Here is a 23,585-nt window from a genome sequence, read left to right on the forward strand (position 1 = left end):
GACTTTCCTCTAAAATAAACACTTCATCGGAGGAAATTTGGCAACGCTCGAATGTTCATAAGGTGTTCTTCCTAAGCACGGCAGTATTAACCTTAGTCTGACAAACTTCAGGTTCGAGGAGGTGAGGGGGAAAAGGACGAGGAAGGGACATAAGAGGAGGGGGATAAGGGAGAAGCAGAAAGAAAAGATGAGAAGGAGACAAAGGTAAAGAAGGAGTAAAAGAAACAGACGAAGGAAAAGAGGGAAAAAGAGAAGAGAAGAAGGATTTAGAAAAAGAAACGCGATTAAGAACGAGGAAATATGGATTCCCCTTTCTTTCGTGGTTTTCATTTAAATCCATGTAAGTTCGCATCTGCCTTAAAGTTTGTCAAAATCATACAGTGTTTTCTTCCTTGTTTTTTTACTTTTTGCACTAGCAAATCATTGATATCCCTTGCAATGGGGACCGAACATAGTGAACCCCAAAAGTCCGGCCCTGATCTCAACAAACCTCCCTCAATCTCTGGACAGTCAAAACGCCTTCACTTCCGAGCATATGCAACACGGACATCCATGGAGCCCGAATAGTTGCATCCAGGAGTTAAAATGATACTTGTGTGGTATTCGTCTTATTCGACACTAACTAAGGGCACATTTTGTTTCTCTTACGCCATTACTTCACTCCAGCGCTGCCTACTGTGCCGATTTCTGATTTTCATCGCGACACTAATAATTTTCCGAATAATGCTTCGATTGTTTAAATAAAAAACGCCGTTGCCATCCTAAATTGTACAGACAGAAGATGGGACCTTCTTGGAAAAAATAGAATGGCTGATTTAAAAATTTTGTGGTTAAAAAAAGTGACAGCAGTGTTTCAATGTAGATATTACAATAAAAAAATAGCTAATTTAACCACCCCCGTGATTAAATTAGCCTCCCACTACCTAGTATAAAATGTGCATTCAAAACATTGCAGTCACTTTTTTAACAATTGAATTATAAATCACCCGGATAAGACATAATATTTTTACAATGTTGGGCACATATTGTCAGTATTCTTGCAAAATTTACACAATACTGACAATATTTTGATAATATTTTAATCAAAATTATTTTTTTAAAAAATATTTGAAGAATCTTTATTTAGTGTGTTTAAAAATAATATGCTTTCCCAAAATATTATAAAAATATTTTCACAGTGTTGACACAGTATTTCACAGTATTTTAAAGTATTGGCACAGTATTTATGCCAAAAGGAAATATGGTGTACACTTTTGACATTGGCTCAATATTTGCATAAATATCAAAAAAATATTGTTTAAATATTGGCTGAATATTTCTGTCTCATCTGGGCAGCAATCCATTGTTTTCCGTGTTCTACAGAAATTATCTGTTGAAGGAACGACTAGGAATACGGCCCTGCGAGTACGACCCCGATGACTCACACATCGACGACCGCACGGCGATTGTGAGTCGGAGCACGTTCGACGGCCGCTTAAATTTAATCGGTCTGTTGATACGCGCCGTTGTTAAAGGGCTTTAAAGCGCCCCCTCGACGTTTGCGCTCGCGGGATCTACGTTTGCACGATCGGGATAATCGGAGCCCGGACGGTAATCGATGGCGACCGCTACGAAAGCGCATAGTTTAGCCGCGCCGATCGTTTCGTTTCCGTGCTGCGACATGCACGACTCAGACTTTATTCCCACCGATGCCCACCGTGTGTAACCTTCTTATCGCAACCGAGATTTCATTTTTCGCACGTGAGAAAAACGGACGCACTCCGAGCCCTGACTAGGCCGAAGCCGACTCCGTCCGTGCTGTGACGTAGGCATCGGAAGCTCCTCGAAGCGCCTCCGTCCGATATCGAGAAAAGTCCGATTCATTACAATAACACGCTTTCTGCGGGTATGCCGCGGAGAAAACAGGGTGCGAGCTTTCGGAAAGTCAGAAAAGATTAACAAGGGTCAAGGAAAACTTGGAAAAGTCGGGGAACTTTGTCCAAACAAGTGGATGTAAGAGGGAGGGCGTAGGGGGCATATGCTCCCCGTCCACCCGGAAAAAATGAGGGCGGAAAGGGGGCACTGGAAAAAAAACAAATTGGATCTATAGTCCAGACTCTTGAAAACATTGACAAGAAAACATACTCTTGATTCGATCGGATTTTTGCTTGAATCAAAACGAAATCCGCTTAAATTAAGATGCTTGGTTCTTGATTTAAGCTAGATTCTGATTGAATCAAGAGTGCTTTTTCTTGTCGATGTTTTTAAGAGTCTGAACTCTAGATCCAATGTGTTTTTTTCCAGTGGGGAAAATGAATAGAGAAGGCACGGAGGAAAGAAGAGGGAGGACACGTTGATAAGTATTCAAGACGAAATTCGCCTGAAAATCGTTTAGATGCATTAGAGTTTCGAAAAAAATTCAGGGGAGCCCCTCCGAACCCGTTTTAAACCCCCCCCCCCCTTCCCCTCCCGTTTAAAGTGGCTATGGATCCGCCTATGTGTGTCCACGGAAATTGTGCTACGGAACCGTGACATTTTTCTTCCAACTAACACATAATTGAATTGCATTTGTTCCATTCCATTTGATAAATTACGTGACGCTCTACTGGGAGGGGGCCGAGGAGAGCGATACGCCTTTTGGTTTATACGTGCTACAGGATAGAAACCTACGTTACAGGAGAGTTTTAAGGGAGGGAAGGGGGTGTAAAAAATGCCGGAAGTGCATTATGTTATTTATGAGCGCTCCCTTTTAGGAGATGTTGTGCATCTCGTATTTCCTGAAATAAAACCACGATACATCTTCCTGGAAAAATATTGAAAATTCAGGGAGTATCATATTTCACTGGGAAAAAAAACACATTGGATCTAGAGTCCAGACTCTTGAAAACATTGACAAGAAAAAATACTCTTGATTCAATCGGATTTTTGCTTGAATCAAAACGAAATCCGCTTAAATTAAGAGGCTTGGTTCTTGATTTAAGCTAGATTCTGATTGAATCAAGAGTACTTTTTCTTGTCGATGTTATTGGGAGTCTGAACTCTAGATCCAATGTTTTTTTTCCAGTGTTCAAACTCCTGAAAAATAATTGAAAGTCGGAGAATTTGCTGATCAGCCCGCAGGCGATCGATTCCTGACTCTTGGTGGCCTCCGGTTCTCCGTTTGGAGTGCATCTCGGCGCACGAAGGGTCCAATTTTCACGGATAAAATTCCTGCCGAAGACACGTGAGGCGTCATGCTAGCGCCCGGAGCGTCATGCACGTTTCACAACCGTGAAATAATCGGAAAAAGCCCCCGCCGGCCACACCAGAGCGTCGTCGCCGTCGCGTCGCGCCGTTTTCCCGCCCTCTTCCGCCGGCACCGCCGCGCCGCCGCCTCCAGCCAGCAGATGTGGCCGCCGCCGCGCCGCAGAAATCGTCAGGTGCCGTTCGAACCGGTGAATGATCTCGCCGACGTCCACCCCGAGCCGCGCGCTGTCAAGTCTGCCGATGAAAATGTCTCATTTCTAGGCGAGAAACACGACAATTATACGTCCTTGTGGGCGAAATTCCGCCTTTTTTGGGAGAATAAAGTAATTATTTCAGGGTAAAAATAGGACCATTCGGTACGACAGAATTTCAAGAGCTTTGACTTAAGACCAAATCAAAGACTTTTGGATCAGCAGTTTTCGAGTTATCACTAAAAACGGAATATGCGCCTTCAAGGGGGACGGGCCGGACGAGGCTCTTAAAGGGACGATGTATGCACACTCAATTAAGAGGTGTTCTTAATTTAGAGGGAGAAATTACTTAACAATAATCCAAAAAAAAAAAAAAATTGCGGCGGAAAAATGTGACCGCTTCTGTGAAAGGGCTTTGTGTTCCAAAGGAAAATTTCTTTAACTTTTTGCAAATGTATACTTAAAGGAAGAAGAAGGCAATTTCGGCGCAAGTTTAACCTTGAAAGCTCAAAACTTTGAGGACATGTGGGTCCTGGAGGACTAATACACAAATTCTTGGGTTGCAGAAAAACGTGGTTAGAGTTCTTGAAGAAACTCTCAACTTAAAGCTCTTAAATTAAATTTTCTCTGGGAAGGTAGGATCCCTTTCTACAAACCCCGTCACCTATATACAACTACATTTGCTAAGTTTACGTCAACAATCGTTGACGCCGGGATGGGATTTTAGGTTTATTGGCACCGTAATTATTGACACCATTCTACAGTACCGTTGAGGGGAGGTTCCTAAATGAATATTCTATGGCACTATGCAATCCGATTGGCAAAGATGATTGGTGACAGCAGCACACCAGCCGGCGACGCTGAGTTTTGTCCCAGCCCAGCAGGCCTTAAACATTCTCTCATTTAGCGCATCCGGATGAATCAATGGATCATTGACCATGAAGTTCACACGGTCTCTCGGTTCTCTCGACGCCCGAAACCCGATCCGAATTTTACGAGCTTTGTTTCGTCTTTTCTTGAGCCTCCGTAACACATCAACAAACACATGTTGTTTAGGAAACTGAATTTTCAAGTTCAGGGTCGCTGCTCCAAAACAAAACTGAGGAGAGAAAATTCCAAACCTGGTGGGCGCCTTTATAAGTTGCTATGATTGTGTATAGAGGCATTGACTTCATTTTGGAGCGTATCTTATTCTAAAATGTTCAGGGGCCGAATTTGTTGGTCCTTCCTCCGTACTTAGGACATGTCTCGACTGCATTTAAAAGAAACTCACATTTAAAAGAACTTGCATGCTGGCTCAGCGCTTCTAATTGGCCCGTGGTGCTGTTTGGACTCGTCGATGGACGTTGCACCTCTATATGAAAGGACCACCAAAATTTGGCCCCTGGATACACTTCTCTGTGCACTGTTTGAAATGCCTTAACTTAAGTTTTTGTGAACAACTTTGGTAGCAACGCTGCGTTTCTTACTTTCGGGCGTATTTATGCTAAAAAGAACTATGTTACTTGCAAACCCTATGCACAAAGTTCATATTAGCATAAATACGTCCATTTAAGGTATGTACAATACAATATATTTAAAGTATGTAATAGTAGACATACAATAAGTATGTCCAATAAAGTATGTACAATAATGTACATACGCTAATTCGCGTAATTCCGCTACAGACCATCCAAAATCGACAGAACGCTCCGTTCCGCTCGATTCGTTTTATCCTTGGCGGAAAATTTGAGAGAAAATGCTGATTTGCAATGTTCTACTCTCAAGGCTGAAACAATAATAAACGAAACGAATCGTATTGTCGATTTCACGTGCTTGAATAGGAGAGTAGCAAATATTCGTTTCACTCACCTAAGCTTCACCTAAATCAACATTTTTTTAGGGGTCAACTGGAAGAAAACCAGTATTGCCGCCCGTGGCAATTATCGGAAGTTGGCAAAACTCTTTCCTCTCGATTTAAATAGATTGTTTTGTTTAAAATATGAATACAATTAAATCGAGTAAAAACAGAGCTACCAACTTACAAGATCACACGATCTCGAATCCCAGGCGATCCCGCAAAACTCTCCGTCCCCGATTCGAGAATCCGAGAAAGACCCCGCGAGAATCCGCCATTCCTCCGTTCTTCCTATTTTTCAATTATCGTGCTTCTAGGCTGCCGCCTGGATATCCGATCTCTCTCCTTACCTCGCTCGGTCTCAAAACCGGAATCGTCTTTGAAAACTCATTCGCGTTCGAGGGAACGGAGAATGAATGACACAGAATAGCCCCAGCCTTGCGCGGGGATCGGATCACCAAAGCAGTCGGTGCTTTGCGATGAATCGATCGATTCTCCATTTAGACCTACAGAAAAGGATCGATTATTTGAGTATACCACAGTAATCGATTCTTTATCATAGGTTCAAATGGGATGATATCGAAAGTCGATTATTCTCGCTTCGCCACTGCTCCCGGAGCACCGTTGCAAGCGCGGGGGGAGGGGAAGGGGGGCTCCGCTCCCCTACGATTGTTCTGCCGACGGGACGGGCCAGGTGGGAGCCGAGGGCCACGGGATGGGGAACTCAGGGGGGAGGGGGGGCGATCGTCGCGACCACGATGCAGCGTCGGTGTTGCACCTCGTCTTCAACTTCGTTTTCTAACTTCCAACTTCGATATTTCGCTTTTGTTAGGTGCTCCTGCCGGGAAACAGCTACGCAAAATGAAATTTCATCAAATTAAGCATCAAATTACACTGGTAAAAAAAAACCTCTTGGACCAATGCCGCAGTGCATTGACTTAAGAGTGCAGTTTCTTGTCGCCGAAAAGAGTCTTGAACTCTTGTTTCAAGCGGATTTTGCATTGAAACAAGAGTCCAGACTCTTAAATCCGGCGACAAGAAACTGCACTCTTGAACCAAGAGGTTTTTTTTACCAGTGTAAGTCAAATAGCGCATTAAACTTCATAAGCTGAAGAAGAGCAGGGAAATTTCATTTTCCTAAAGAGAGAAGTCTCATTTACCATGTAATTTCAACGGTATTTCTAGGGGCTGCGTATGCATGTTGCGTCAATTGGACTAAACTTTGCTAATAGGAACTTCACATTTTGGCTCATTCGCAAAAACACTTGTGTGTATAAGGAGACTAATTAGTATGTGCGTTGTCACTAAACTGAACCAGAAATTGAAGTTCCAAATTGCAAAATGCAGTCCAATTCGGAGAAATCGATAAGAAACTTCGAAAGCCACACATTTTTTTCCATCAAAAGTTCAAAATTAAAATTCAACTGATTCTACGGGATTCGTGGCATACAGAGTACTCCACAGAAATTTTACAAAAAATAACAAAATTACATGAAAATTCAAATTATTTTTAAGAAAATTCATGAATTTTTGCATCCCTAGGTACCTAATAGGGATGATATATTTTAGAGACCCCACACTACTATCTTGTTTGACTGTCACTTTCTGAAGTGAACCCTTAAATCCACCTGATTATGACTCCTGATCCAAGAATCGAGTAATTTATCCAACAATTCTATGGCCAACCTATAATTACGACACTCATCAGTCATCTTTAGGCAAATATTACCTGATTTTCTCCACAAGTTGCTCATCAACCATCAGAGAAAAAGAGCATTGACCTACGAATTAAACTTACTCTTCACTCAATAGTATTGCTAAGATTGTAATTGCGGGTTATCTACGACTTACATATTGTCGAAGACACAAGCTTTGAAGCTTCCTACATCATATCCAATCTCTCGCATTGATTCGTTCCATTGTGCGGCTGAGGAGGCATTGTATTGTCACACGCCTACAATGGAGTTTGTCACCGCTGAGTACTTGGGTCCACTCCTTAGTCGACCGAGAGTCACGAGTCATCGTTGCTCCTCTCGCAAAAGGACGTAACTGCATTTTAAGCTGAGCACTGTTGTCCGTAAAAATCTACACTATTTAAGGTTCAAGTCAAAATTAAGATGCGTCCTTATGTCAGTTGAACGACGGTTGTGTTCGAAAGATGGCTGACTGGTGCAATCATCCAGAAGGTGGTCGGATAGAAAAAGCCCAATGACGTTAACAAAGATAAAAATACATTTAAGAAACACTGCGCCCGCGCATTGTGGCCCATTTAAACACAGGCTTTCTTCATTACAAAGTTTCATTTGAACCACAATTTGAAAAACTTGAGATATCAATCATTTCAATTAAAACAGACTAGTCTTGATGCTTATTCTGTGAAAAATTCACTCCCTAATTCAAATGTTGAAGCATCAAAAAGTCAGTCTGAACTTCCTTTCCGCCATAAGGGGCCGTGTAATTTCGAAACTTCAAACACGCATAATACTTCGAAATAGCAAAAATTGCACTAATGCGCCTTGTCCTCCAAGCCCCTCATTTCCTTTCATTCTCCGGGTTCCAGAAAAAAGGGTATTAAAACCTTTTTAAGACTCTAATTAGCTTAACGTCATCATCGCAACTAAAGTGAGCCATACGAAGGCTTGAATACATTTCTATGCACTCAAACATTCGCAGCTCGATAACAATATTCCGATATGGGCGCTGGTTGGCAAAGCTGCAACGAAGTGATGCAATGACTCCAGGTCTTTAAGGATAACGTCTTGGGCATAAGAGTTCCCGCGCAGCGCGGCCTTACTTCCAGCCCACAGACCACCCCAACTCCTCTGACGATGTTGCCATCGACGGAATATCCTCCTTCGAAAAACTCCCGACTCACAAGAGAAAAAAGCGCGAACAACCAGGAGACAAAGCTGGTCAAGTGGTCAAGCTCATGGATTCGTATTTAAATGCATGCAGTAACTTCGCGCATGGAGTTGTTGTTTTTTTTTTTTTTTTTTTTTTTTTTTTTTTTTTTTTTTTACTTGGAAATTCGTTTTGGAGAAAGCAAAAGCCGCCATCGTGTTTCTCGTTATATTTTATTCAAGCAAAAGTACCTAATTAAATCACAAATCCTTGTGACATGCACTGGAAAACACATTGGATCTAGAGTCCAGACTCTTAAAAACATCGACAAGAAAAAATACTCTTGATTCAATCAGATTCAAGCTTAAATCAAGAACCAAGCCTCTTATTTTGAGCGGATTTCCTTTTGATTTAAGCTTAAATCTGATTGAATCAAGAGTCCTTTTACTTGTCAATGTTTTCAAGAGTCTGGACTCTAGATCCAATGTGTTTTTTTTTTCCAGTGTTGTGACCTGCAAGACAAAGACATTATTGGTGCAAGAACTCCGTTGTTCTTTCTGAACGTACTGATTCAAAATTATAACGGACTATATAATATGCCGCAGCGACAGGCAGTCAGCAGTCGCCGGCAATTTACAAGCGGCACGTTAACTCATCAAATTGCGATAATGCGCATCGACGTACCTCGGAAGTAAAGGTTTCATTGGTGAAGAACTTCAAAATCATGGACTCGGCTTGAAGCGCCTTCAAATCCCGTGATACTCTCCGCTTCGTCTAGAAGTTCGTTTAGTTGCTTAACCTAAGCGAACCCAACTAAGACCACTGGTCTCACTATACACGCTCCTACGTGAATGTTTCACGAATTCTCCTTCAAATTCGACATTCATCCAAGAAAATTCGGCAATATTTTAGGACTTAAATGGTGTTATTCTTTATTACTAACGGCAGCGTACGGATGAGGCCTGAAATAATGGACTTATAAACGCGGCAACAGGAAGCGGGTTGGCTCTTAAGAGGACGATGGTATTATTCTGCCGTGATAAGAAAGAACGCCATATGAACGTTCGAGAGTTGCCAAATTTCCTTTAGTAAAATGGTAATTTTTTAGGAAACTTACTAATATTTTTCCTTGAAATTTTCAGGAACTTTAGGTGATATTGCAAACAACATTATCTGAAAAATTGGACGAAAAATATTCATAAGTTTATCCGGAAATTAGTGATTTATTAATGGGAATTTGGCAACGCCTGAAGGTTCATACGACGTTGTAGCTTAGCGCGGCAGTATTGGCTGCCGCTGGCTTCGCCGCTGCCAGAAAGAGCGGCAAACACGAGTCGCATTCTAATTGCCTACTATTTACTCCACTCCTCCGTCAATAAAGGTGGGGGCCCGATCCCATTGAGAATGTGAAGCCCATTTTGGAAAACCATCCACGCTGCCTCAACGGCACGGTGATATAGTTGGACCTGACACTAAAATATACGCTGGGCGCGCTGAGATAATCATCGTCAGCTTTTAATTTGGCTATTTTGAAGGAGCGCCTCAGAATGGGTGCGATTAAAAAGATGGGGCATGCTCCGTGAATCGTTATGGCGCATCGTCGTGAGGATTTACGAAAAATTCGTCGATTTTGGACGAAAGAGCGTAACCGTGAATCGTTATGGCGCATCGTCGTGAGGATTCACGGAAAATTCGTCGATTTTGGACGAAAGAGCGTAACGCCATTCCAAGGTTGAAAAAATAACTAAAAAAAATTCAATTTTTATACGATAATGTACCTGTGCATTGTCTGAAATCCTGATTGATTTTCACAAGAGAACCAAAGAAAAATCACCGAATTTTCCGGTTGGAACTGCCCTACGGGTGAGAGCAAAACCTCTTCCCTTATTTCGACTTGAAAGACGTTTTCACATTATGAAACGAAGAAAAGAAGGATAGAAGGGGTTGTACGGAATGAAAAATTCACACTTACGTCAGGGTTTCGCCTTCATTCCAACAGATTCGCACTTCCTGAAACAAAATGCAAAGAGAAAATTATAAGATAGCAATTACAACGGCAAATATGAAAATAGCAAAGGCGGCAAGTTCACACGGACAGTCGTTGTATAACTTACTTACCTCAATTTCTACAGTTGAGTAAAATTCACTGATTTTTCCACACCTACTTTCTCTAGCTGTGAGAGAACTTGTCACCCAATAGCAGTTCAGGGCCTGATTTACATACTTGCCGCCCAAGGGCCGCTTGTATTTTGCCGCTCCCTTCTCATTCGTTTTGGAACATCAATAAAAAATCATCGAGTAAACGTGCCGCAGGAGGAGGGGTGCATAAGACGCGTTGACTTGTGTTGGACAGATTTTTTGCGAAAGTCCTGTCAACACTGCTAGCAAAAGCTCATGGAACTTTGCGCGAAAGTTAAGTTCCGTAAATCTATCTCTGTGTGGACAAAGCCTCCCATTTATAAGATATAAACAAAAAAATTATGAAAGAACAAACATAAATGTGGTTTGATAATTTTAACTTCCGCCGCCGCGTCGCGCTGACCGCACTACGTTTGGCGCAATGCGTGAAGTATTCCTACAGTCTTGTAGGCGCTATGCGTTTCACGTCGACCGCTGCTGACCGCACTGTGTTTGGCGCAATGCGTGAAGTATTCATGCAGTCTTGTAGGCGCTAATATATCTCAAATGCCATTTTCGACAACTCATTTTCCGTTTACAAGAAACAGGGACCGAAATAAGCTGGGTATCCTAGAGTTCTTTTATAGAGTTAAGACAACGCGGCTCATGGGTGTCACAAACGGGAATAAAGATTACAAAAATTGAACGTTTTTCGTAATCTTTGATCAACTCATTTCCGAATTCTTGTCTTCGTTCCTTCTCTCACTCCGTTTGTTTCTTGCCGTGCCCCTAATTCCCCGGTCCATTTCCGTTTATGATTTTCGCAATCGGTGAAAATACAATCTTTATTCCCGTTTGTGACACTGTGGAGGTTTAAAATACGGGAACCAATCAGAGATGGATTCGTATTGTCATTACTCTCAGTATAAAGGGACTCTAGGCTATCCGAGCTCTTAAGTCACGCGCGGAGCTCAAAACATGAACATTAGCGGACAAATTCTTCGCGATCTTTCTAAGATTTGTGAGGTCATTATTAACTCTCTTTACATAAGACCCTTGCGACCGTCAGCGCAGGAAACCGAACTGGTCATAATCTCACAATGAAATTACTCCATATCATCAACGTTTCGTTTAACGAACCGATCCTATCGCACGTTCTCTCCGGTAAGCTTTAGAAATGCGTGACATCACGTGGGACGGTGGTAAAACGTATCAAGCCAACTTTCAGGTGAGCCGTGAGCTCCATAAGAACGCGTACACTATATGGCCCATCGCATCTTGGATTTTAACATCGTCCCATTCTGCCGTGCTAAAGAAATACGCCGTATGAACATTTCAGCGTTGCCAAATTTCCTTCGCTAAAATGTTTATTTTTGAAGAAAGTCATGAATATTTTCCCTTGACATTTTCAGGAACTTTAGGTGAAATTGCGAACAAAATTATCTGAGAAATCGGAAGAAAAATATTCATAAGTTTACCCGAAAATTCGTGTTTTATCAATCGGAATTTGGCAACGCCTGAAGGTTCATACCGCGTTTTTCCTTAGCTCGGCAGCATTCGAGTGCCGGCGATTCCCACGCATTAGAGCTGCCGGCGAGGGTTTTGAACCAACGCGGTCTCGCAGTGGTCGTCATTATTCATTTATGCTTATTTTAATTAAGAATATCTCGGTCGATTATCCGATAATTGGACGTCATTAACCGGAAAGTGTCTAGGTGTACGTGAGAAGCTTTGAAAAAACACGTTTCTGCCGATAAACCGCAATGTGGAGTATAGGGCAGTTGTCCGAACCGAACCGAAACCCAAGAAGAACCGGTGGTTTTTAATGAACCGAAATGAAAACCGGAAACCGGTTGGAGAGGATAACCGAACGAACCGAAGACCGAACTAATTAAGACTTTGAGCCAAAACGACTTTCCGGTTCACAATTTGGTTCCGATTCGTGAAAAGTTTTAATTTTGCAATAAGAAACTAATACTTCTGACTCATTATTAAAACAATTTATACGTCATCAGTTTTCCTCTGCAAGGTGCTTTTATAGATGAGCCAGAAAAAGTGGTTTCCAACCGCAAAATGTACTCCAATTACGGTTCGCAGTCGTAAAATAAGTTGTCTAGTAGTCTCCTCTATAAAAATACTGTTAATAAACAGTTGAAATTCGGGAATGTACTAGAGGTGGAAATGACAGTCGATAACGTCTGTGAGCGTTTCCGCAACGCCAGAATGCTGTTTTTTCAATGTTGACTCGGGATATTTGAAAAAAAAAAAATTAAAATATTCTTTATAATACACGTCAATTATACGAATACGCTCCAAAACAGTTTTTGGTAAGCGTGCTTTCAAAATTTTTTGGATCGAATCCCCGTTTTTCGGTTCGAATTCGAGCCGAACCAAAAACCATGAGTGTCATCGCTTGTGAACCAGAATCGGACAGAGAATTGAAATCAACCTAGGCCGTGCCATGAATTTGAATTGAAACCGAACAGAAATTTTTCAGTCTACGTCAAACCGGTTGTCAAACAGGATTAAATCAGAGATGCGAAATTTCATTAAATTTTATGAGATGAAATTTCATTCCGCAGCTCTGATTCAAAACCAACCAGCGAGCTGATTATTGAAATTAATAGACACATCGATAGCCGAGGAAAAGAAACAGCAAATTGAGCGATCTTATAGATGGAAGCGCGCGACTGTAATGGACGGAGAGAGTAAGTGATAGACCAACTAACAAACAGCAACCCACGAGAGACCCTATCTGCCGTGTTAATGGGAGAACGTCGAATTAGCCTTAAGGCGTTGACATACTTCCTTCAAAATAAAACAAATTTACTGGGAAAATTGTGAATATTTTTCTTCAAATTTGTTAGACAGTTATGTTCGCAATTGGATCTAAAATATCTGCAAATTTCAAAGAAAAATATGTATTACTTTCCTCTGAAAAAACATGTTATATTCGGGGAAATTTGGCAGCTCTAGGATGTTCATACGGCGTTTTTCCTTAGCACGACAGGAATACAGTTAGCAACTCACTATATGTTGAGGTCCCGGTGGTTATTTAAAACATTTATTTCATTCCAGCGTTTTCGTGTTTCTGAACAAAAACAAAATTATCACGAACAACAAAGCTCATCGGACGAAGCGCAAGATAGCGAATGATTTAAAGCTTGAAAAACAGCGTTGCCACTTATAAATGAAACAGCCGAGAATAACTTTAGCGAGGAGCGAAAGTTTCAAAGAGAATAACATAAATATTTTCATGAGGAGTTAAAATGATCAGTTTTCGATCTGATTCTCGGGTTGGATCAAAATCAGGTGTGTTCCAATATTGGGCTAAAGTGAGCTAGTAAGCAATGGAGTTAGGGATGTGAAAATTTCGAACGGATAAGACGATTTGCACACGTTAAATTCTACAAAATTCTTGTTCGATTGAAATAATAAAGAAAACTTCGGATTTCAGAGAGATATAATAGAAACAAACGAGAGGAAAAGAAACTGACTACATAGAATCCCCACACAAAGCGGCAACATAACAATTCATTTACTCCCCAATTGTGCAGAAGGCATGAAGTGTTTGACTGGGTATTTAGAAAGGCTCTATCGCAACGTAATGGAACCCTCTATTATTACTTCATCTTTGCGTTTTTTTAAGCTTGAAATTTCTTTTCTGAAAAAACCAACGGCACCGTCGTGTTCCTGGCGAACTTTTACACAAGATAAGGTACTTAAATCGCAAATCCCTGTTGCACGCGAGAACGCCATCCCGCCCAACACGGAAATATTTTAAAAATATTGCTGAAATATTGTCAAAAACATTTTAACAATATTTTAACAATATCGAAATAATATTGCTGCAATAGTTTGTTGTCCGCCCCCCTGACAATATTGCAGCAATATTGTCAAGGTAATATTGATAATATATTTTAAAAATATTTACTTGCGATGAGGTTATCATATTCCATATCCGTGTGCGCGCACTCTAGGAGACGTCTTTGATACTAATTTTCTTTCTAATGTACACATGCGTCCAGGTTGTGGATCGTAGAGTTGTTACTGACCGTAAAATCCGCGCCGCCCTAGTCGGGATTAGAACCCACGCCTCGGGGTGGAGTTGATATCCGAAGTACAGTACTTTACCACCAGACCAGCCAGGCTTGATGTAGATGGGCCCGTAAATTCAACCTCTTAACTATCGCAGGCCTCTGAGTCCGTAATATGTTTGTTTATTGACGGATTCTTATAATATTTTACCAGAATTTATTATTTATTATTTATTTATTATTTTTTATTTCATCCTGTAATTTGTGTTTCAAATTCTTTATTAATTGTACTCAACATATTCCTATTCATGTATTACAAATTTTCGTTTTTTTTAACTCTCTCTCATTTTTTTCTTTACCAAATTACTGTTTTTTATAATTGCGTCTTTCTCCAGTTTTAATTATTTGAGCTTTTTCCTAGTTTGAATTTACGTCGATGTATTTATGTTATGTTATTTATTTTTTTCCCTTTTTTTTTTTCTTTTCTTCCCCCCCCCCCCTTTCTTTTTTCTAGCGATTGATTTTAGTAAGTTCCGCAAAATAATTGGTAAACAGAGCAAAACCATACGCTAATTTGGCAAGCATTTTGAAAACCTAGCAAAAATTTTAGCCATAATAGCATAAACTAGTAATGTTAATTTCGCAAAAGTATAGTTTGCCATTTTCGCACAATAAAATTACCACTTTTGCAAATTGTTTTGTCGTTCTCGCCACGAGGGTGGGCATTTTAGCAAAAAAAGCAAATTGCAGAAATCGCAAACCATTTTTTGCCATTTTAGCAATTAATTTTTAAATATTACAAAAATATTTATAAAATATTTTTAACATAATATTAAACAAATATTTTTAAACTAATATTTCTAAAATAATTTTAAAATATTTTGTAAATATATTTTACAAACTGTTTTAAAAGTAATTACATAAATATATTTTGTAAATATATTTAAAACATTTTTATAAATATATTGTTACAATATTGTCATGAAATATTTTAGCAATATTGTCAACATATTTCTGCAGTGTATTTAAGGAAATATTTACATGACAATATTGTTTCAAAATTGACAATATTGCTGCAATATTGCTGCAATATTTCGTGTTGGGCGGGATTCATCCGCCGCCTATCGGATCTTCGTTAAAAAACTGTGGAACCAGCTTAGATACTTCATATGTGCGGTGCGTGCGAAAAAGAGAGAATAAATCAAAGGAGGAGGGGATGTGCGCGAAATTAGCCCGTCTTAAATTTAGACTTTAAAATCGCGCTGATCGAGAACTGCCCATGAGAGGATGCAGAGAAAGTTTGCCAGATCCTTCGATTAAATGCGGATATTGTCCATGGGTTTAAACGAGGAATTCAGAACTGTCTGGCAGCGTTGATGCAGAAACGCACACAGCGCAAAGCTAGGGGACCAGCGAACTCTCTGCGGGATCCTTCGTGTGGGATAGATGACCGTATGATGTCACACTAGACTCCGCGAGGGCCAGAGGGCCTGTCTTGCGTGAATCACAAGGGATGTGCGGTTTTCTTCCAGGTGCCAGTTCGAATGACATTCAAGTTTTATCAGACACTGGAAAAAAAACACACTGAATCTGGAGTCCAGACTCTTAAAACATCGGCAAGAAAAAATACTCTAGATTCAATCAGATTTAAGCTTAAATCAAGAACCAAGCCTCTTAATTTGAGCGGATTTCCTTTCGATTTAAGCTTAAATCTGATTGAATCAAGAGTCCATTTTCTTGTCAATGTTTTCAAGAGTCTGGACTCTAGATCCAATGTGCGTGTTTTTCTTTTTTTTTTGGACGAAATTTGGCCACGTCTAAGAGTTCGTATGGCGTTTTCCCTGAGCAAGGCAGTGTGGTAGGTCTGTTCTGGATTCGAGGGGTCCATCGCGCTGTGCCACCACACGCCGCGCCAGCCACGAGCCACGTGCGGGCATCCATCCCCCACTGCCGCCGCCACCGGCGAGGTCTGCTTTCGCATCTGGTGGGCGCCAGGAGATCCACCGGTGCATAAACCCCTGATCAAAGAATATCCGGAGGCCTTTCATCGTTTCGAGTGGAACAGGCACAAAACCTCATCAAATTTTCACGATGGTCAGTTGGGCTTGTCGCGGATTCGAATTTTGATGATTTTATTTTGATGAAAATGACCAGGATGTCTACTATAACAGGCTGGCCAAAAATCAGTATTTTTACAGCACTTTTTCAGTACATTCCCAAAAAATTCAGAACCCCCTCAACAGTAAAATTCAGTATTTTTTCAGTACCTCCATTTGACGAAATTCGAAAAATTTCAAAAATTTGAATTTCTCGCTCAAATTGCGACAAAAATGATGAAAAATTGAAAAAATTCCGGACCTTCTTTCGGAATTTCCGCACTTTTTCAGTACTTCCGTACCGTACTTGAAAAATCAGTACTATTTCCGTACTTTCCGGGTTTGTAGACATACCCTGATGACATAACCACAAAATTTGAAGCTCACTGGTGGCCTGAAGATCAACTGACTGTAGGCCGTAGGGTCGTGATTTAGCGGGCAAATACTATACTCTACTTTTTCCTGAAAATGAATCGGATCTGTAAGTATAGTAGTTTCTCATCACAAAATGTGATCCAATTTCATATTACGTTCTTAGACTCCGATTTGGTTTGACATTTTAAAGCAATTTATTGTCCAACCTATACGGCCCGTCGAGCATGTCTCTACACTATGGTACATCAAAAACTCGGTTTGAAGTTTCTAGGGGCTAAGGTCCCTTGACCCTCGGTGATCATGTGATATGCAGGTCTTTACACCTTAATTTCTTCGTTTTGTTCTTGTTCTCCGATTCTTTTCTCTTTCATCTTTTTATTTTCTGTTTTTTCTTTCCACCTGTGTTTTTTCTTTATCCCTTTCAAACAAAAGTGTAGGAACCGACCAACTTCCAGGCACCTGCGAAGAATAGGGAACCATCATGCGATACCCTTGAAAAGAACAACCGATTGCGAAAAACACGACGGCTGACGGGGGGTTGGGGGCGAGGGGGGCGGGATATAGCACGAAGTAGGGCACGGGGGCGGGCAGAGACGAAATCCGTGAGAGGAGGTGAATGAAGGGGGCCTCCGCGGGAGGGGGTGAATAAAGGGGGTCTCATTGATGCCGTCGCTCCGGTCCCTGCCGCCGGAGGGGGGAAGGAGGGGGGCGCGGCAGGGCGGAAGGGATGAGAACGGAGCGGGCGGAAACTGGAATCGTCCGGATCGAGCGGCGTCGGTCGAACGCGAAGCTGCCGAAGGGTCGCAATTGCGCCGCAGTTTCGCCAGGGATTTTTATTTTCGCCCCCGTTGAGGGTAGTGTGACGTCGCTACTACCGTTTATACATTGCGTTACTCTTCGTAAATTGCGTAAGACTTATTTTGACTGTTTTAAGTAGCCCTGCCCTCCCGCTCTTGGACGCCGAGAATACGTAACGCTCGTAAGGGGAGGATTCACAGGGTTGCCACAGAATTTGGAGAATAAAATTCCCTGATATTTCCCTGATTACCCTGACACATTTTGGTGAATCCCCCCGGGTGTCTACTAAAACGGGCAGGCCAAAAATCAGTACTTTTACGGGACTTTTTCAGTACATTCCCAAGAAATTCAGTACCTCCTCAAAAGAAAAATTCAGTACTCATTCATTACCTTCAACTGACGAAATTCGAAAAGGTTCAAAAATTTGAAAATCCCGCTCAAATTGCGACAAAAATGAAAAATTCCAGACTTCCTTGCGAAATTTCCGCACTTTATCAGCACTTCCGGACCGCCCTTGAAAAATCAGTACTATTTCCGGACTTTCCGGAAATTCCGGACTTGTAGACACCTTGTTCCCTAACAATCGAACAAAATGCCAGATTTTAAAAAGACATACTTAGCAATAGTTTCCAAGCAAAATTAGTTCAAAACGAAACCCACTTGAAAAACCAAATGAAGGTGATCTGACTATTTTTCTCTGACATTTCCTGGTTTTCCCTGACATTTCCCGGATTTCCCTATATTTTCTGACTGTGGAAAACCTGTAAAATTTACTTTTCAGAAAGATGCCCGTAAAATTGCACTTCGCATTTCCGGGAACACGGCTTGAGTCTTCCATTTGTTGCAGCTAAAGTTCGCAATAGACACATTTGTGGAGGTTAAATGCTAGATTCACCGGACTATGACGACTTCCGCCTCCGCAGCATGACGAAACGGTGCTTTTTTTTCGCGGGGTGAGTTCAAGGGTGGCGAGGAGTTCGATCCGACTCGCGCGACGGCCGGCGGTTTCGCGACAAAATTGATAAAGATGATCACTCCCTCTTATCAATTCAACGGCGTCCGATTGTGATTGCCACGCGCCCGCCCTGGACGCCGACGACGCACAGCGGATCGAGTCAATAAGAGAGGTCGGACAAAATCCGGAAACTTTAAACGCTTATAACTCCGTTTATACAAAACTTTGAGGTTCCAAAAGTGGATTCGTTGGTTTTCTCGTGAAATTTTCTGCTAGAAACACCCCTTGAAATGAGAAATGTAACGAAATAAACGTGAAAATTTGCAGTTTTAGTCAAAAATTTCAAGTCCCACCTTACTGATTGACTCGATACACTGTGCGACGCGACGCCAGGGTCAGGGTCTGGGGCACCCGGTACCCGATTCAGTCGATCACAACCGCTTCCGTACGAAGGGTGACGCCTTTCAGACTTTTCAGGCATTTCAGGCGTCTATATTATCCATAGAGGCACTTATCTTCCCAGGAAATCTAAACGGCACATTTGTTGTTCACAAAAATAAGCCAGAAATAGCATTTAGTTCCTATTTGCAAAACGGAGTCCAATTTGTCCAGAATGGACTGATTTTATGACTACGTCATTCGATGGAGGTAATATCGAAGTGTTGGTTCAAACTAAAACAAATAATATACCCTAATATGGACCGCGTTTAGTAAAAAGGAACCAAGCCACGTCAGCTAATGACTTTAAATGGGCAATTTGATTTTTAACAAGAAAACGGTTGTGCGGATTTTTGGGCTAATGTCAGTGCATTTTCTGCATTGTGCGAGGCAAATTCCTTGAACTTTTCAAAGTAAGCCGCACGAACGTTCTCTCGTAAAAATTGAAAGTGCCCATTCAATTTGGCTATAGCCAAATCAGTACCATTTTTGGACTTCCATATCCGTAGACATTCTGGTTTTAGACGGAATAAAAAAAAAACTCCGGCCATGGAAGCCGAATTTACGGGCTTTATAAGTATGCCGTCCACGTTTCGGGCTCAAGAGGTTGAAAGTTCCGGACATAGCACCCGGAGCAATCGAAGCAACCGCTCCAGCATTTGAAACTTTCGGGCTCTGAGCCCGGAACGGACGATATGCCTATATAGCCCGTGACTTTAGGGAAAACCAGAGGCATCACCGTGTTTTTCGCTACATTTTACTGAGAGAAAGTACATATCGACGGTGAAACTACCAAACCACGTATCTCGTTTGCGGTGTTTAAAAATCTACGCTCACATTTTATTTTTTTGAAGTACTTGGACCAAATCAATATCATTCCTTGAAATTTTCACGGAATTTTCTCCGCACAAAGAGAAAAAATCGCAGAAATTTTAAAGACTGGATGTTAAAGTAGTTTTTCATTTAAAAAATAAAGTATGACAAGAAGTCTGCGACGTCGCAAACCGAGATACGTGGTTAGGTAGTTTCACCGTCGATATATCGGAAATCCCTGAGCATACGAGAGCCCCATTTACCCAGGTGACAGCCCTCGGGTAAGCCGTATATGCGATCCTTTCTTTACATGAAATGATCTGGATTAGGGTTGTGACCCCTGGTAAAAATTGACGATAGGAGCTGCGTTTCAAAATAACATAGGAGTTCTTATAGCCGACTAAAGATGGCTATTGAAAATCATATAGCTGGCTGTAGAAAGCGGAGCAAATCATAGCCGGGCTATACGAAGCTATAAAAAAGTATACAGTCGGGCTATAGTTCCCATAGCCGGGCTTTGCACTTTGTCGCCATTGGCTATAAAAGGCTATAAGAAATTGTGTAGAAATTCGTGTGCTTTGGAGATCATTAAGTTTGATACGGAACTACCTTAATATTTACAAAACACACATTATATTTTCCTTTAATACATATTTTTTCTCATCAACTAAAATGAGAATAATCCATACAGAGTGTGCAAACATTTCAAAATCATGAGTTGAAAAACGCTGACTCCGCCAGATTAAATATTAGAGCCTAACACAAAGCGGAGCAACGGCGCACTGGCGCCTACAAACCTAACAGGGATACTTCACGCATTGCGCAATGCGTGAAGTATCCCTGTTGGGTTTGTAGGCGCCGATGCGCGTTCCGCGCTCTCTGTCCGCCCGCCGCGCCGCAGCGTGCCACGGCGTCTGAAGCAACTATTTCACACCAGAGGTATTGCACAGTATCATAGGAAATGGAAGGCGCTCCAGCATATTAAGAATGACAGACATCCTTCAAAAGTACAGAGCTTTCCTCGCAAAATAAATCAAGATACTACGACCCATAAAGAGAGCAGTAGTCCCAAAACTCGTTAAGTATATAGCATTCGCAATTAGTAACGTTTAGCATACACTCTATCGCCTGGCTGTTGCTTAATCGCCATCGGCTATAAAAGGCTATAAGAAATTATACAGCCGGTTACAGAAGCTATTGGAAATCTTACAGCCGGCTTTAGGTCTCTAGTATTTTGGAACACACATTCTACTGCCAATTTTTACCAGGGACGGCTGGCGGTGTTAAAAAAGGCTCCCCGCGGCCGCGTAGCGAAATGTGAAAAGGCCGAAAGTGCACAACACGGTCCCGACGTCCCGGTAACCCAGTAACCTGAAACTTGAAGGTGCAGCGCCCGACGCCGCGAGTCGCCTGAAAATACCAACCATTGACATTTTTACGGAATGTGCCTACGTCCATTCTACCGTACTTCGGAAAAACGCCGTATCGATATTCTAATGTTGCCAAATTCGCCATTCCGCGATCGAAGGAACCTGTTTTCATTCCAGCGTTCCCAAACGTTCTACTCCTACGCTGTTTATATTTTTCCGACGGTTTCGTAAAATCATAGAAATCGCAGGTTTATTACCTCAATATCGCGGCACATACGCGACTTTTCCGGCGATTTTATGAAAACATAGAAAAACCACACAAGTGCCTCAATATCGCAGAATATACACGATTTCAATACCGATCGAGCATTGTATTTATAAACGTCAGCAATTTGAAATAGGTGAAAAACTAAGAATTTCCTTCAATTACGCGTGATACCAAATACCTACTCCGGAGTTCGAATTGTTGCGCGCTTGATTTGTATATTTAACGATGCGAGCATAATACTTACGTTCATCAACGTCAATAATTTCAGACAGGTGTATAGCTAAAAATTGCCTTCAATTTTGCGTGATACCACATACCTACTCCGGAGTTCGAATAGTTGCGCGCTTGATTTGTATATTTAACGATGCGAGCATAATACCTGCGTTCATCAAAGTCAATAATTTGAGACAGGTGTATGGCTGAAAATTGCCTTCAATTTCGCGTGATACCACATACCCACTCCGGAGTTCGAATAGTTGCGCGCTTGATTTGTATATTTAACGATGCGAGCATAATACCTACGTTCATCAAAGTCAATAATTTGAGACAGGTGTATGGCTGAAAATTGCCTTCAATTTTGCGTGATACCACATAACTACTCCGGAGTTCGAATTGTTGCGCGCTGAGTTCCACATTCAGTGACACGAGCTTAGTGCCTGCATTCATCCGTCAAGCGGCGGTTTCGGGGAAAAGTTCGCGATTTTCATCTCAATATCGCGAAAAATGTCCGATTATTCCAGCGGATTCGTAAAATTGTAAAAAATTACGCAATTTTTATATCAGTATCCTGAATAAAACGCAAAATTTGCAGCGATACTGTAAACAAGTAAGAAATCACGCAATTTTCACCTCAATATCACGGCAAATACGCGATTTCAATAACGATGCGAGCATAATATTCTTAGACGTCAGTAGTTTGAGGCAGGTGTTCGTATAGCTAAGATTTTCCTTCAATTTCGCGTAATACCACATATCTACTCCGGAGTTCGAATAGTTGCGCGCTCAAATACCTGCATTTATTTTCCGGTAATTTTGAAAAAAGTGAGAAATTACGCGATAATCACATTAATATCGCGGCTAATACGCGAGTTTTTTCAGCGGTTTCATAAAATCATAATCATTAGGTACGTACGCGTTCTTCACTTGAATAACTCGGCATACACGCGACTCTTCCAGCAGTTTCGTAAGAACAGAAAATCTCACACAATTTTCGCCTCAATATTGGCAAATACGCGATTCCAATAACGACGCGAGCATAATATTCTAAAACGTCAGTAAGAGACAGGCGAAAAGCTAGGATTTTCCTTCATTTTCGCATAATACCACATACCTACTCCGGAGTTTGAATAGGTGGCGTTATAGTTCCAATCGATTCATCGCAAAGCACACCACGCCGCGCCGCTGTAACCTTGGATGCGTTGGGTAATTTTTTGAGCGCCTCGCGCCATCGTCACGCTGCGCTGTCGCGCCAGGAGAGAACGACGTATGAACATTCGAAAGCTGCAAGATTTCTTAAGATATAACAGGAATTCTCTAGGAAACCTAAGAATTTTTCCTTGCCGTGCTTGGGAAAAACGCCGTATGCTTATACGCCTTCAGACGCTGCCGCCTTCAGACGTTGCCGAAACTCCCCCAATACCTAAAATATTTATTTTTAAGCAAATATATGAAGATTTTTCTTGGTAATTTTCAGATATTTTTCATTCCATCGTGTATAAAATTGTGAGAAAAATTTAAGAAAAATATTCACAATTTTCCTAGGAATTTCAATTTTTTAAAGATGAAATGTGGTCGCGTCTGAAGGTTCACACGACGTTTTTCCTTTGTGCGATGGTATCATTATTGAAAAGTTTCTCAAAAATAAATATTCTATTTGAACATAAATGGCAACAATCGAGTACTCGTGCGGCATGGCACGTCTTGTGCGTCTGCTGTGTCACCGGCGAGTGTAATCAGAGAGCGGCAGCGAAGGATGACAGGTCAAATATTTGAATTACTTGCTTTCATGGCGGTAGGGAGAAAGGGACGTATTTTAGAATTTTCTATTAAAAGAGGGGGGGGGCAAACTTTTTTTTAAAAAATCCTAAAAATGAGAATAACTCACAAAATCTGGCAGACTTGCCAAAATGGAACAAATAAAAGTATTATTACTACGTCCACTGCTCCAGGTGGGCCCATCTACCCTGCTACATCCCAGATTTGCAGGCTGATTACTGAAATTGA

The 23,585-nt window shown here is 41.4% G+C and overlaps 1 protein-coding gene across 1 annotated transcript in view; it reads right to left on the bottom strand.

The window, feature by feature from the left end:
• LOC109036444 (tripartite motif-containing protein 2) overlaps positions 1-23,585 on the bottom strand; it is a 66,601-nt gene that overhangs the window by 40,860 nt on the left and 2,156 nt on the right. The window contains exon 2 of the mRNA XM_072297526.1: positions 10,067-10,104. The gene's annotated coding sequence lies outside the window, so the exon portion shown is untranslated. The remainder of the gene's footprint in view (positions 1-10,066; positions 10,105-23,585) is intronic.

Source organism: Bemisia tabaci, chromosome 2, assembly GCF_918797505.1.
Source record: "Bemisia tabaci chromosome 2, PGI_BMITA_v3".
Lineage (NCBI taxonomy): Eukaryota > Metazoa > Arthropoda > Insecta > Hemiptera > Aleyrodidae > Bemisia > Bemisia tabaci.